The 13484-nt window shown below is 43.8% G+C and overlaps 1 long non-coding RNA gene across 2 annotated transcripts in view; it reads right to left on the bottom strand.

The window, feature by feature from the left end:
• Nucleotides 1-9399, bottom strand: part of LOC132655373 (uncharacterized) — a 39613-nt gene extending 30214 nt beyond the window's left edge. For both annotated transcript variants that reach the window (XR_009593186.1, XR_009593185.1), the window contains exon 1: nt 9276-9399. This is a non-coding gene — a long non-coding RNA (uncharacterized LOC132655373). The remainder of the gene's footprint in view (nt 1-9275) is intronic.
• Between the last annotated feature and the right edge of the window lie 4085 nt (nt 9400-13484).

The following is a 13484-nucleotide window of genomic DNA, read 5'->3' as shown; positions in this document are numbered from 1 at the left end:
ATTGCTGTGTTTTCCGCAAGATCCAGTGGCCACTTGTTAATATTCAGGAACCCTGACAGCAACAAGCCTGACACCACCTTGGCAGATGAAATAATACATAACTCTGGAAGGTGCACTAAAAACCCCAGGAAGAAGACAGGGTGACTCAGCCCAAACGTTGAAAATAGAATCCAGGGACTCCGGGCAGTCGATAGCCCAGGTCCTTGACAACAGGGAGCTGCAAGTGCACGGTGTTAGCACGCTTCCCTGTCCCCACCCTTCTGAATTCCTCTAGCTCTGCCAGCATCAGCCCTTCGGTCCTACATTTCCCTGTGTTCATCATTCTCAACCAAAAGCCTAACACCTCAGTCCCAGGGCAAAACAGCTGTTGCCGTCAACTGGGACCACACCACACATTGAGAGCCATTCCAAGGCACCTCATGGGGAAACCCAGAGCTGGGCCAACTCAGCCCTCTTCAGCTGGGGTGGGGGAGCATGGAAAGCTCTCCAGCACATACAGAATGTCCTAGATTTGGGGAGGACTTGTTCACGTGGCATCCAGTCTCGGCTGGCTGGTAAAGACATGGGATCCATACCCTGCACATTAGGGAGTGAGATCCATGAGGAAGCAAATCACTCACATAGCAGCCCCATAATCCATAGGACATGCAATGCCCTTGCTATGGCATGGTCTGGTGCTCTGTATTTGATTGTTTTATTCCCCGGGGTCTGCTTGCTATCTTTTCTTTTTAACTTCTATTAATTACATTTTATTCACTTTGTATCCCCCATAAACCCCTCCTTCCTCCCCTTAATCCCACCCTCCCTCCCCCTTCTTCATACATGCCCCTCCCCAAGTCCACTGATAGGGGAGGTCCTCCTCTCCTTCCGATCCTAGTCTATCAGATCTTATCAGGAGTGGCTGCATTGTCATCTTCTGTGGCCTGGTAAGGCTGCTCCCCTCTCCCCTCAGGGGGAGGTGATCAAAGAGCAGGCCAACCATTGTTACTGCCATCTCATTGGCGGCTGTTGGAGCTACCACCACGGCATTAGCCAGGAGTCATACTGTGCAGACTGCTCAGACCCTGAATAACCTTTTAGCCAATGTAGCTCATGCCTTAGATGTACAAAAAGGAATTAATGCTCAACTAAAAGGAGGCTTGATGGTGTTCAATCAGAGGATTGACCTCGTGCAGGAGCAAATTGATACCCTATGGCAAATCGCTCAACTTGGCTGTCAATGAAAGTATGCTGGACTTTGAGTCACTAGCATACAACATGAGAATTTTCCCTGTGCTGCAAATCTGTCTAAACAATTGTCTAGCTATATTTTAGGTAATTGGACTGGAGAATTCGATACTACAATGGAGCAGCTGAGAGTGGCCATTGTCACGGTAAATTCTACCAGAGTGGACGCAGGACTAGCCACAGGATTATCATCATGGATTGCTGCAGCCATGAATCATCTGAAGGAATGGGCGGGCATGGGAGCATTAGCAGGCCTTCTGGTGTTGGTCTCCTTGGTTTGCCTGTGGTATATATGCAAGATTAGAGTCTCACAACAGCGTAATGCAGCCATGACCATTCAGGCCTTTACAGCCATTGAAGCAGGACAGTCTCCCCAAGCATGGTTGGCTACCATAAAAAGCTAAAATGTTACGCTCAGGATGCGAGGCGAAGCACTGCACTCAGGGTCAGCCGCTTTGGACCCAGAGAAGAGCATGTCTGATTGCATGCGGGTTGATGCCCCAGGTCCCGCCTCTGAGAAAAAGGTATCAGACGGGTCTGATGCTCTTTGGGTGGATGACACCTAAATGAACATCGGTACAAAGTCCCAATTTATTTCTAATATCAGAGATCAGACCTCTACTCTTGCCTGATGCATCTAAAACAAAAAGGGGGAACTGTAGAGAGCTGCGTAATGCTGTGCCTTAAAGATGGAGCTGGTTTCTGCCTTCCACCTTCCCGATGGTGAGTGCTCTCTGTCACAAACAACTCCACATTTGGCTAAGGCTGAGGATCTGGCTTGCTTCCATGTGTGTGGACCTATCTGCATTGCCCACGTGGCATGCTGGGGTTGGCTACCCAGAGGCTATTTAAACTGTGGGCTGGCTTTTCCCAGGGTCAGATGATTGTTCAAGGTTCCTGAATAAACTGCATTGAAAAAAAAAAAAAGAGCAAGCCAATCAGTTCATGTCAGAGGCAGTCCCTGTTCCCATTATTATGGAACCCACTTGGACACTGAACTGCAATGGGCTACATCTGTGCAGGGGTCTTAGGTTATCTCCATGCATGGTCCTTGGTTGGAGTATCAGTCTCAGGAAAGACCCCTGTGTTCAAATTTTGGTTCTGTTGCTCTCCCTGTGGAGCTCCCGACCTCTCCACCTCTCCAGATCTTACTATTTCCCATTTCTTTCATAAGATTCCATGCACTCTGCCCAAAGGTTGCCCATAAGTCTCAGCATCTGCTTTGATAGTCTGCAGGGCAGAGCCTTTCAGAGGCCCTCTGTGGCAGGTTCCTAGCTTGTTTCCTGTTTTCTTCTTCTTCTGATGTCCATCCTCTTTGCATTTCTGGATGGTGATTGAACATTTTAGTCAGAGTCCTCCTTCTTGATTAGTTTCTTTAGGTGTACAGATTTTAGTAGGTTTATCTTATATGTCTATATGAGTGAGTATATATCGTGTGCATCTTTCTGCTTCTGGGATAGCTCACTCAGGATGATCTTTTCCAGATTCTAACATTTACCTGCAAATTTCATGATTTCCTTGTTTTTTTTTTTTATTGCTGAGTAATTTTCCATTGTGTAGATGTACCACAATTTCTGTATCCATTCCTCCACTTAGGGGCATCTGGGCTGTTTCTAGCTTCTGGCTATTACAAATAAAGCTGCTACAAACATGGTTGAACAAATGTCCTTATTGTGTATTTGAGCCTCTTTGGATATATGCCTAGGAGTGATATAGCTGGATCTTGAGGAAGCACTATTCCTAATTGTCTGAGAAAGTACCAGATTGATTTTCAGAATGGTTGTACAAGATAGAAACAGACTGGTGGCTCAATGGAATCGAATAAAAGACCCTAACATTAATCCACACACTTATGGACACCTGATTTTTGACAAAGATGTCAAAACCATTCAATGGAAAAAAGACAGCATCTTCAACAAATGGTGCTCTTCTAACTGGATGTCTACATATAGAAAAATGCAAATAGATCCATACTTATCACTCTGCACAAAACTAAAGTCCAAGTGGATCAAAGACCTCAATATAAAACCAGACACACTAAACCGCTTATAAGAAAAAGTGAGGAAGAGCCTTGAATTCATTGGCACAGGAGACAACTTCCTGAACAGAACACCAACAGCACAGGCTGTAAGAGCAACATACAATAAATGGGACCTCATGAAACTAAAAAGCTTCTGTAAAGCAAAGGACACTGTCATCAGAGCAAAATGACAGCCTACAGATTGGGAAAGGATTTTCACCAACCCTATATCTGACAGAGGACTAATACCCAGTATATATAAAGAACTCAAGAAGCTAAACAGCAACAAATCAAGTAATCCAATTTAAAAAATGGGTACAGAGCTAAACAGAGAATTCTCAAGAGAGGAATATCAAATGGCAGAGAAACACTTAAAGACATGTTCAACGTCCTCAGTCAAAAGGGAAATGCAAATCAAAACTACCCTAAGATTTTACCTTACACCCATCAGAATGGCTAAGATCAAACACTCAAGTGGCAACACATGCTGTGTGTTGTGGAGATTGTGGAGAAAGGGGAACCCTCCTCCATTGCTGGTGGGAAGGTAAACTTGTACATTTTTTACCTTATATTAATATATGTCTGATGTCCTTTTCCTGCCATGTATCAGATAATGTCTACATTTCATCTTTCATAGTTAGATGATTAACATCACAAATCCTCTTTCCCAGGCCCTTGAGCCACGTGAAGAAAGTATAAAGACCAGATTGACAGCCCCATGCCATGCTGTCCATGCTCACCTACATGCCTCAGCCCTCCTGTGGAAAGGTCTCAATATGTAACACAGAAATGACAATGTCTAGTTCCCAACTTGGGGTCAGTATTAAATATGCCCATCCATATAGGACTCTTGGTAGGCAGGTATGTGCAGTAAACACATACTAAACAGCTACTAATGGCATCACCTCAGTAGCTATATTCGATAAATCTTAGCTACTTCCCTGGCCCTTATCAAATAAGTCCTTTGTGTTTCAGCATGAGGCCCTTGTGCAGAACATCAGCAAGCTGACCTTCAGAGTGGGTAAAAACCTACTAAGAAAGAAAGAAAACTCCAGGAGAGAAGTCTCTGCTTCAGACTCACTTAAACAAGCCACGTCTGGATGCTTGAGGAGCCAGCGTTTTACCGCTCTGGGAACACATGGCTTCCATTAGCTGACTGATACTGACACAGCCGAGCCTTCCAAAGTGCTCTGGGCCTCTGATGAGTGAAAGGTTTGCATGCCCAACAAGGAAAAGAGGGCTGTGCAGGCAAAGAAATGCTGCCAGGGGTGGGGCGGTGGAGGTGTTGAGTTTAGGTAGGAGATGGGATTGGGTTCTGCTTTCAATGACTGTCCTGTCCACACCTGAACATAAACTAGCCACACCTGGTGAAGTGTCTGCCACTCTGCTGCCCTGATGCAGATGGCATTGTGAGTTTACAGGCTCCATTAACCAGCAGGCGAGTCCAGCTACACGGACAATGTGGAAGGTGAGCACACGCCCTCCGTGAGGTTTCTAATCCAAAGCAAACCCCTGGCTCAAATGCTCAAATGCTCAGCTCCTTTTATTTTGTGTGCTAAGGGCACCCATGTTTAGTGGGGCTTTTGGGAAATAGGCCTGAATGCTAATTAACTCAAAGTTTGAGCACTGATGGTAACTCAGTGCTAAGCTAACCTCTATCATCTGTTCTATCTTCAAAGCCGTGGGGTCCACCTTTACCCTGCTCAGATACAGGAAACCTCATCAGAAAGAGAAAACGTGACAGAGCCATACTTTGCCTGAGAAATCAGGGACAATTTTTCTTTTCTGTGAACTGCATCCCCAAGGAAATACGGCTTTGTTTTTTGATTACGGGGGAGGGCTGCCTACTCAGGGCATTTTTATCTCTCAAAGCCCTTGTAGTTTGAGACAAGTAAAGAACAAGCAAGTGAGGGATTGGGACGGGAGGAGGGAGGGAACACAGGGGGGGATACAAAGTGAATAAAGTGTAATTAATAAAGAATTTTTAAAAAAATTAAAAATAAAATAAAAAATAATAAAGATAAAGTACAGATAAAAACAATGTAAACTGAGTTCTTCAAACACTTTGATGATAAAAACCCTTTTATATGTTGCATTATTTTTAATAAAAAAAACTAAACTATTTAAATATATTTATATATTTATATATATATATATATATGTAAAGAACAAGCAAGCAATGGTGATTTAAAAAAAAAGTAATGAGAGTGCATCTGCTTCCAGTTGAAGGCACACAACTTTCCTCATATGGCACCAAATCATTGCAGCCCCCGGAACCCTATGAGCTAGGCAAAGAGCTGTTATTTGCCTGTTTTACAGGTGAAGAAATCAGACAGAGAGAAACAGCTCGCCTTCATTTGGATCCTGACTCCCTGCCAAAATCAGACTTAAAACCCAAGCAAATCTCTCCACCCTGTGTCTTCATGCCCTCATCCACCGAATGGGAAAAACAACACTTGCCGATGTTGGGGTTCATGAGGTGATAAATCGCCTCGTGGTGGAAAAGTGCTGACTGAGCCTCTGAGATACGGAGGTGTTTACAGAGTGTTTGCTGCTGCGACTATGAGGACGGAACAAAAGCTGTCGATTTGGAACTGAAGAATGAGGCACTTAGATGAGTCCAGAGGATCCCAACGGGGGGCCAGAACTTTAACAAGCCCTGGTATGTGTGCTCAGTGCCCCTCCCATCTGCACACCACGCTCTACCTCGGATCTCTCTGGAAAGGTACTGAGGCTCTTTGGCTTAAGTAGGTCTGTTCCTAGGCAATCATAGGGACACAGAGAAACCTTTACTCTGTCCTCAGGAACATTGGTGACATTACTGCCCCTAGGCTCCTTGAGGCAACCAACAAGGGTATCTACCAGGCTGGCAACTGGTCATGGAAGGTTCTGTTTCCTGCTTGTTTTACAAAGATGTACCCAACATGTGTGGGGAAAGGAGAGAGAAGGAGAGAGACAGAAACACTGGAGGCTTAGACCTGTGCCCACACACTGCTCCTTGCTAACCTCGGATTTCTTATGTGTCAGGGTGGTCTTACACATCTTGAATGTATTCACTCATAGCTTTCTGTACCAAGAAAGAAGTGACCGACTCACTTGACTGGCTTGTTGGGGACTCAGGGGTTACCTAGAAGGCTGGGCTTTCAAACGCTTGAACCAAGAGAGTCCTGGGCATGCCCAGACAGCTGATCTACTTCCACAGAGTTGGTCTGGATAGGTCTCATTTGGCAGATGGAAGAATTTTAGACAGTCTGAGTGGTAAGGGTCTCCCAGCTTTCCCAGCTCGGTGGTATTGTTAAAAGCGGGCTTTTAAGTTGTTTTGAAAATGACTGTATGTCAGCAAATAAGCTATCCTTCCCTTCCTTGCCTGCCTGGACTGTTCAATTGTTTTTAGTTCTCATTCTAGTGTGCTTTCTCGGGGGAGGTGTCTTCCCCCCACCATGTTTTATAGTTGCTATTCTTCTACGGGGTTTGGGGTACGTTCTGGAGTGTTAACCCACACACTTTCATTCTTCCAGTCTAACCTTTTGGAAGGATGGGCGGTGTCAGCATTAGCAACTCTAAAACAATCAAGACTCGATTTCTTCAGAAGTTTTATTTCCACACTGAATGTCTGTAATCTAAAACTGCAAATTTTAAGATGCTCTAAATGGCAGCTCTTTGAGCGTACTGGAATTCAACTGGTAAAGACTATATAGATTTTAAAAAGAAAGGGAAAAAAACCTGAAAATCTTCTAATTCTGAAGCACTCAACCTGCATATTGCCTTTCTTGTAGTAAGAAATTTTAGAGCTAGCGAGTGGCTTTCTATGAATTAGAATTTTAAAGCCAGCAGTGACTCTCAAGGGGCATTTTCTTAGCTTCCATATTCTTTCCAAGGTATTTTAAGGCTACACATCACCTGGTATACTAGCTTATAAAACAGACTCATAGGATGAATCAGATATGCATTGCCGTGTGAACCAGAGGAGGCACCAACTCATTAGGCAGAGGCCTTGGAAGGAAAGAAAGACTCATGCATGGAAAAGCAGTTCCCAGTGTCCCCAATAATTGTCCTTGAAGGAATTTATTTACTCAAGAGCCTAAGTACCTTTCCAAAGAAGCTACTAAGTGTGGATGCAAGAACACTGTGGACTTAGTCTCTGCTTAGGGCCACTCTCCAATCCCAAGGGAAATGTGATCCACTAGAAGTGATGGAGGTCCAGCAGCTGTTGGAGTTTAGTGGACTGTCTTGTCCATTTCATCTGTGGAGGACATGCCTGCAATATGAGCACGAACAGATAAATCCCTAGGTGTGAGAAGAGAAAAGGTTTTAATGAGTTCATTGAGAAAAAGAAAAGAAAAAAATCCATAGGCAGTGGATAAAAGGTGCACTGTGTTGAAGATTCCAGCCTCTTTCAGAATCCTCAGGATGGGTGAGCTTATAAAGGGGCTTTGGCTACAATCAAAGGAGAAGGAGTCTGGAGAGAGCCACGCTCTTCCTATCAGTGGCGTTTCAGGCCGTGATTTTCCACTCTGGCTTCTGCCAACATCTAGGCTTGATTCCACTAACTCACTGGATCTCTGGTTTCTTTCTTTCTTTCCTTTTTAAAATTTTTCTTTTTCTTCTCTTTTTTGGGGGGGAGGGGGTTGTTTTTTGTTTTAGTGTGTTTTCTGTTTATCTCTATTCAGCTGAGTATGATCTATGCTTCCTAGCTTTTCTCTCAGAAGGCAGCAAGCAGACTCTGCCCACTCATGGTGAGAAAATGAACTTATCAAGTTCCAATTTAAAAGCATGCTGTGGCTTCCATTGACTGTGATTAAGTAGAAGGTGGAAGGGAAGTTGATAGAAATCAGAGCTGAGCTGCAGATTTTCAAGAAAGCGAATGGGAGGAAAAGATCCCCTGCAAACCATTTCCATAGACAAGCTAATTTTGCTGAATTGGGGAGATGTTGTCACAGTTGAAACCAATCCAAAAACAGAAACTTAAATTGAGCTAATTTCTTGTTTGTCTATCTTTTGAGGCTGGGGAGACTTGGATGTGATTCAGAGAAAGGAGAGTAAACAACCACTTGGAGTTAGAAGCTGGGGGTCCATTTTTTAAGATTTGTTTTTATTATGTACGGGGGGGTGTGCCCTTGTGTGTATGCATGCCTGTGTGCTTATAGGGGAGGTTGGTGAGGAGTGGGGGTGGTGTATGCACACGAGTTCAGGTACTGAGGATGCCAAAAGAAAGTAGTGTACAGCCTAGGGCTGGAGTCATAGGCAGCTGTGAGTTACCTATTTTCGGTGCGAGGAACCAAACTCTGGTTCTACACAAGAACAGTGTCTGCTCTTATCTGCTAAACCATCTCTCCAGACCCAGATGGTCCTCATTTTTATAGCTCTTTGTTGTTGTTGTTGTTGCTGCTTTGTTTTGTGTTTTTCGAATTTCCCTACAATTTTAAACATACATTTGTTCATTATACCCATTATACATTTGTTCATTGTACAAAATGGATTTCCCAAACCAGATGAATGAATGACTCTTATCGTTGCACACATTCGCCTCCCTAAAGTCTTGACAAAACTCTGATTCTCAATTATTTGATACACAGTTTGGATCTCTCCTGTCTCAAATTCTTACCACCCAGAAAGCCACAGCCTAAAGGGGAATCATTAATTCTCTGGCCCTAACACAGAAAGACACATACATTCACACACATAGTTATGCACACAACTTGTAGAAATAGAAGTACATTGGTAAAAAGTCATTTAAAAAAAAAAAGAACTTTCTACTTAGTATCATAAAGCAAACATGCTTAAATGCACTGTTTATGAAACATAAAGTGTTTTAAAAAAAAACCCAAAAGGTTGAGATTAAAGACAGTACTTTTGCTTATTAATTTGTCTTTATGCCCATCACCTCATCTGCTTGGTCTTTTTCAGAAAATAAGAATCTACCTGTAAGTAAAAGTGATGGGTTAGCAGTTGGATTCAGATCTGGGCACTTTACCTGGTGGATGAAAGTGAATGACAGAGATTGCGTTTGAAGCCATCTGACACTTACCAGCAGTCCTCTTGCTTCTTTCGGAGATCGGCTAATGATGGAGTGATGCTGGCGGCGATCGTCGCTGATGGATTAATTAGTGGATGCTGACGCTGTTCGTTGAACAAGAAGGCAACATGTAAATCCAAGCATGATCTTTCACCTTCCCGCTAATGATCAGTTAATTAGTGTTTCAGCTTGTTTTTTAACATCTCTACAGAGAAGAGCCACGGGAAAAGGTGGAAACACCAACACTGCCAAAACATATTGTATAAAAATTCGTATTTTTTTAAAGTCAATATAATTCAACACAGTAAGAGAGAAAACTGAAAAAAATAAGATAAAAATGTTTGAAACAAATTGTGACTTTGAATGGACTCTCCCTTCTTCTGGTGCTTAAAGCCACAAAAGAACCAAAAAATAGAGTGGGGTGTTCTTGCATCATTTACATGTTAACTAGCAGAATTTCGATTTACAGCACGGATTGAACTAATCTGATGCTTTGTGGCAAAACCAGAAAGGATGACAAAAGGTGCCGGAGAATGAGGCGGGAGCTTCCCTCTCAGCATTTCTCAGAGAAAAATCTGAGAAGGATGTGGGAACACTAAATGCTGGTCAGGACACGTGGGTTAGACACTCTCACATGGATTTCAGAGTTTCTCCATTACAGTTTCCTGACTAGGCTAGTCTCCTTTACCTTCTCTTTTCAACATAACCCAGCCTAGACTTAGCATCTGTTGAGCAAGCACATCATGAATAAGTAACAAGAAATACCCATAAATGCTGACAGGAAGGAAACATACCTCTAGCAATATGCAAATTGTTCTATGAGCTTTAAAAAAAAACTAACAAAAAAAAAAAAAAAAAAAAACTCTAGGTGTGTGAGTACACACCTGTAACAAGGCCACTGCAGAGGCAGAGAATCTTACGAACACGCTGGCCAGCCAAGTTCTGGACTCAGAGAGAGACCCTGCCTCAAAAATTTAGGTGGAAAGGCAGCTAAAGAAAACTCCATGTCAAAATCAGACCTGCACGATAACACACACACACACATTTTCAGAGAGAAAGACTCTGAAGTAGGATGGGTATGGAAACATGGAAGGATCTGGGAGATTTGGGAAGAGGGGAAAGGATATCACCAAAATATATTGTATGAAATTCTCAAATAATAAACGAAAACATTTAGGTAAGTAAAGCAGTTGCTGCTCTAAGAGGAGTCCAAGCTATGATCCTGGACTTGTCAACACAAACAGTGCCACAGGAACTTGTCTGGCCAATGTCCTGTGTTAGCCCAGCACTGCAGCAGTTGGTTTATCTGATCAATGTCTACGTTATGGGGTTTTTTTAAACAAGCCACAGTTTCCTTAGCAATGACATGGACAGCCGTGCCAATGAGATGCCATAAACGTAAAGCTGGTAGTAATCATTTCATAAGTGCCAGGAATATTAGCATTTGTTGATTTTCTTCTTACAGAGACTTGGACTCAAAATAAAATTTAAAAAAGCAATTCAAAACACGCATAACCTCATCCTCTAATAATTTCAAGAAGCTCGAAGCCACATTGGGGATGGGGTCAGATCATCCGAGTGTGGAAGGCACAGCCCCATGCCTGCACTCTCTGGGGCTGAGGACACGGTTCTGTGATTAAAGTGTTTGCCACAGAAGTTGAGGATCAGCGGATCAGCGCCCAGTTTCCCAGAGCACATGTAAATACTGGTGGGTGGGGCAGCTACCTGTAATCCCAGGCATAAGAGGGAGAGATGAGATCCACACAACAAACTGGCCAGCCAGGCCAGCCATTCAGCTGGATTGCCTATCGGTTTGATTAACAGATCTTGCCTCAGCGAATCAGAGCTATTAATGATTACCCTTGACATTAGGCTCACACCTCCCATGCACGGTCACTGGAAAATATGCCCACATGCATGCAACCATGTACACACACACACTCAAACACACACACACACATGCCACAGAAAGATAACTGACTACATATTCAGCACTTTGCAGACCCATTAGAGAAAGAAGCCATCTGGTGAGAACATTGCTTGCAGGGGTTACAAGCATGGTAAGAAGCAATGGAATTCTGTTTTCACCATGAGAAAAGCCAAACAGGTTGTATTAGAAAATAAGTATTCTTCATGAAAGCCCCGAAGCTAGTCCGCTGGCCCCTCTGTCCTGCATTCCTCCTATCAGAACCTCTGAAATCGTTTTGCTCCTGGGGAGAGAGCAGATTTTAGTACAGTGGGCAAAAAGCCAAACGTCCATGGCAACTTAGCATTTTTCCACTTTCTTTACACGTTCAATTGAGACTGCCATAAAATTAAAAATGAAAGGACACATTATGACCACTTTCTCTAACGGGGAGAAATGGGGGTTGGCGGGGAAAGGAGGGGCGGTCTTTGCCTGTGTGAGTCTTCTCTGCACGGGGCTTTTGGATCTTATCTGTCAACCTCAGCACACCTTCAGAATGGACAAGCTGCAGCCACCAGCTGCTCCCTTGACTGTGGGTGAGACATTGCTAACTAAGGAGGGGCCGGAAAGCATTGACTGTGTCCATGTCTGCAGAGGCTTCTTGCACCTTCATCTCCCAGGCTCCATCTTCATTTCTTCCCCCTCTACCATAGGCGCTTACACCGTTTCCACTGGAGAGACTACGGCATCTGTTTTTTAATATGTCAAAGAAAGTTAGAAGCACGCACACACACATGTGTATACGTATGTACATGCGTGTGTGTCTCGAGATTTCTCAGACACTAGTAGCCTCTTAGTGAATCACGTTTTGGTGATTTCACTGTAAATGATTCAGAACCCTATGTATTAAGTTTCCTTTAATGTGAATACCAGGTTTTAAAAATTAATGGAAAAAGCACTCTAGGCTTTTTGTTTAAACCTATAGTGTGTACATATGGATGTGAATCAAACAGTGAGCAAAACTCCCATCCTGTGACCAGCTTGGCTGAGGGATGTCACATGCCTGGTGGCTATGACATCTCAGCAGCCACCAAAACCGGGCTGGAGCTATGGGCATGTCAATTTTGACTCACTGTAGCTGTCTTCTTTCTAAGATGAAACTACATGAAAAACCATAGAAGAGCAAACATCTCTCATGAAGATACTTGGGCTTGAAGGGGCCCTTGACAACAGAATAAGGCACAATTTGTCCCCTGAAAATAATCCCGTGACTTCTGATGATAAACGACACAAGGGCCAAGAGTTGAGAACCAGGTTTGGTCTTGAGTGCTAATTCTGAATAAAATGCCCGTAGTAGCAAAAGCGCTGACCATGATGACAGCTGACAAGGTCATTCCAACCTTCTGTTTTCTAATTTTAAGCTACTGTCCGCGGTGATGGTTTGGAAACACAGCCTACTACTATCACCGAGGCTGGCCTCAAACTCCTGATTCCCCAATCCTTCATCTTGAATGTGCTGAAATCACAGGTGTGCACCACCACACCTGGTTTATAGTTGACATCTTTGCTTGGGGACCCCATAACCAAGTCAAGCATCACTGTGGGAAGTGAGCACTGGAGCAAAACTGCTTGCCTCACAGAAGACAGGAAGCAAAGGAAACCAGGAAGGGGGGGGGGCAGAGTCCAGAGAGCTCCTCCAAGGGCATGACCCAGTGACCTAACTTGCTCCTACTAGACCCCACCTCCTAAATGTCACATTACCTCCTAGTCACAACACAGGCTGACAACCGAGCCTTCGGCCTGTGGGGCTTTGAGGGCCGATGCAAGTTCCAGACCACAGCGACGACACAATGGAAAGACTGAGCAAGTGAATGCAAAACTCCAGTGTTGTCCTCGGCAGTCACGTCACATTATCTCATCACTGGGGACAGAGCCACAGACGTCGTGGCTGTGAACATCCTGGACTTTCTGTGGAATGTGTCACATGTCCACGGCCTCAGAAATCACCACTGTACTCCTGTCTGTCTATCTTCAAACCAGTTCTCACTCTATAACACATGTCCTGTGAAGAGCTAGCACAGCATAAGCTGAGATGTCAGGTTTTTTTTCCATCGCTGTGATTAAATACTTGGACAGGAAGCACTTAACAGTTCTCAACCTTCCTACCACTGTGGCCCTTTCATACAGTTCCTCATGTTGTGCTGATCCCCAACGATAAAATTATTTTTGTTGCTACCCCGTAACTGTAATTTTGCTACTGTTATGAATCCTAACGTAAATATCGGTGTTTTCTGATGGCTGTAGGTGACCCCTGT

Source organism: Meriones unguiculatus, chromosome 7 (assembly GCF_030254825.1).
Source record: "Meriones unguiculatus strain TT.TT164.6M chromosome 7, Bangor_MerUng_6.1, whole genome shotgun sequence".
Classification (NCBI taxonomy): domain Eukaryota; kingdom Metazoa; phylum Chordata; class Mammalia; order Rodentia; family Muridae; genus Meriones; species Meriones unguiculatus.
Note: the sequence above shows the minus strand (reverse complement) of the source record. Positions and strands in the feature narration are given on the sequence as shown.